Source organism: Aplysia californica, unplaced genomic scaffold (genome assembly GCF_000002075.1).
Source record: "Aplysia californica isolate F4 #8 unplaced genomic scaffold, AplCal3.0 scaffold00057, whole genome shotgun sequence".
Taxonomy (NCBI): Eukaryota; Metazoa; Mollusca; class Gastropoda; order Aplysiida; family Aplysiidae; genus Aplysia; species Aplysia californica.
Window position 1 is genome coordinate 2,049,711 of NW_004797327.1, and position 3,105 is coordinate 2,052,815.

General features: G+C 35.2%; 1 long non-coding RNA gene across 1 annotated transcript in view; it reads left to right on the forward strand.

Annotated features, from left to right (window-relative positions):
- Positions 1-1,315: 1,315 nt before the first annotated feature.
- The window catches only part of LOC101855003, a 2,021-nt gene continuing 231 nt past the window's right edge, over positions 1,316-3,105 (forward strand). Inside the window, exon 1 of the long non-coding RNA XR_220203.1 lies at positions 1,316-1,400. This is a non-coding gene — a long non-coding RNA (uncharacterized LOC101855003). The remainder of the gene's footprint in view (positions 1,401-3,105) is intronic.

A 3,105-nucleotide genomic window follows, 5' to 3' on the forward strand; every position in this document is an offset into this window, starting at 1 on the left:
AATAATAATAATAATAATAATAATAATAATAATAATAATAATAAAAATTAAAAAAATAATAATAATAATGATAATGATAATAATGATAATAATAATAATAATAATAAAAGTAATAATAATGATAATAATAATAGTAATGATAATGATAATAATTATTAGTACATTACTATTATATTTCTATTCTTATTATTATATTATTATACTTTGTCATATCCGTAGAAGGCTGGCCCTAAATTCTGTACAATGCAAAAGAAGTTGACCAGATATTATTGCGAAATTCGCCTTAGTTCCCGAGAGAAAGTGATACTTTTTCACCTGGATGTGCAATAATCACCTGGCCTTGGCCACCTTATCAAATTAGGAAATGTGCGTAGGTTCCAGAGATTGACATCAGCATTTCATCTCAGGGAAAACCACCCACAGCTAACAGATGTTGCAGCTACAGATTTCCTGTAGTTTTATTACAGTTAAGTTACTAAAGATATTATGTGTTTATGACGCAATGTTAAAAACATCAGTGAAGGTTAATAAGGTTTGCCTTCACCTGGCGAGTCCTATAAAAGACCCGATATCGCCTCAGACAGATCGAGTTACAACGACCAACCATGATGCTCAAGACTCTCCTTTGTGTGTCAGCTTTCGTGTTCGTCGTCGTGAACGTAAGTAAACACACACACACACACACACACACACACACACACACACACACACACTAACACACACACACACACACACACACACACACACACACTTACACACACACACACACACACAGTTCCTGTATCTCACTGTCTCACGAGACAACTTGCGGGTGGGGGAGGGGGGAATCGCATTAAGAAATATTCTCGTACATTAAATTAATCACAGGCAATATACTTGTAAGCATTCATAATGCGGATGGTGGGCGGGTGTTCTGGTGTGGTTCCCTCCTAGTTTCCCGCTAAACACCTGTTGAATTTATTCTCTACTTCTTCTTTTCTGTGCATGTCACTCGTTAGTAACACGTCTACTCTTCTGGGCGTGTGAAACCTACAGTGTAACAACTGCCGTAAATTGTTTTCCAAGTGCCAAAAAATAAAAACCACTTGGACTCTTTTCTGTGTATGTCACAATTTTAGTAACCCATCTAATATTCTGGTATGTGTGACCTAAGTGTGCAACAAGTGCAGTAAAACAAAAATACGTGGATTCATTTCCATGTATGTCACTCTTTAGTAACCCATCTCATTTCCGGGGCTTTTGTGACCAAATTAATCGTGCTGTAAGCGACGTAAAACCAAACCACAGGACCTCCTACATTGACAAAGACTGTCCTCCCCAGGCCAAGGTTGGTGACGTATGTCAAGACGTTAGCGCGTGCGGCCAGGAAGAATGTTGTGTCAAGTACGGACCAGACGCGGGTGAGTCATGATCCTGTAAGATTTAGGCCTACCTTGTGTAAGTCGTTACTGCCGTGTCACTGTTATCTGTCCTTGACAAGGGACCACCAATCCTGTAGTCCGGTTGAGAGAATTTCAGTTATGTCTACCTGTTAGCTTCGTTCACTCAAGACTGGTGCCCGTGCTATTTGGTCATGCGCGAAGCCTTTTTCGTTGGCCAGGTGTTCTAACGTTTACTGCACAAAATGTTGACAAAATAAAATGTTCGATCCTACAGTCCCAACCCATAGTACACGTCAGGTCGATATCTTCCACCATGTAGTGAACTCATAATTTAAGACAGATCATTTGCACATCAACAGCTAAGTTGTAAACATGATAAATTTAGAAATACAGAAATCAGAACCACATTAAAGGGGGGGGGGGGGTAATTCGGCTCAAAATCATGGAATTTGAGTTGTAGGCATTTTTAGCTTCGTCAGCCTCTCCTACAACTATTTCATCGCAAAAGAACCCCCAAAAACCGTAATTTTTCCCATACCGGGCATGTTTGTAACCGCCATTTCCTCATTAAGTCAGTATTTTATTTTTCTTTATCGGCCGTTTTCTCAAAATGCGACTTTTCTCTATACTTTTTTAAATAACTCCACTATTTTCCGTCCAATCTTCATGAAAATTTCACAGAATGAAGAGAAGAGGTAATAATAAAACTTTTCTTTGTTGAATTTTTTATATATGTTATACATTTTTGTTGGTGGTGTCTGGAGTGTGGATTTTCACGGATTTTTCGCAAACTTGAATGTTACCTCAAGAAAAAATTCTTTAAAATTTTCTAATTCGATTAGGAAAAAAACAACAGACAAATTTTTAGATCTATAGTCTGTGAACAGGCATGAAAAAAACCCAATCAATTTCCATCAGCGATAAGTGCGGTATTCATTACGTAAGACATTTCAATAAAATCCAATATGGCGGCGTATCCATGGAAACTAAACTTTTTTCTCAAATTTGATTGCGGATTTTAAGACTCCTTACTATGCTTGTTATATGTGTTGAATTTGGTAAAATTCGGTCCAGTAATAAGCGAGATAGCCTCCAGGTGTAGTCTCCCCCCCCCCCTTAATTAATGTGTCCACTTAACTGTATGCCTGTTCTTTCTTTTTAAGTTTTAAATAAAGAAAGCAAGTCAGTAAAGTTGTGTTTCTTTTGAAAATTGCCCGAAAACAGCGTGTCTTTTTGCATTGTCTTACAAACCAAAATGAGTATTCTTTATGAGTTAACGCACTTTCATGTTGATAATAATAATAATAATAATAATAATAATAATAATAATAATAATAATAATAATAATAATAATAATAATAATGATAATAATATTACTCATAAAATAATAATGATAACAATAACAATACTAATAATAATAATAATAATAATAATAATAATAATAATAATAATAATAATAATAATAATAATAATAGTGAAAATATACTACCACTATTACTACTACTACAACTACTACTACTACTACTACTACTACTACTACTACTACTACTACTACTACTACTACCACTACTACTACTATTACCACTACTACTACTACTACTACTACTACTACTACTACTACTACTACTACTACTACTACTACATTTGTACTACTACTACTACTACTACTTCTACTACTACTACTACTACTACTACTACTACTACTACTACTACTACTACTACT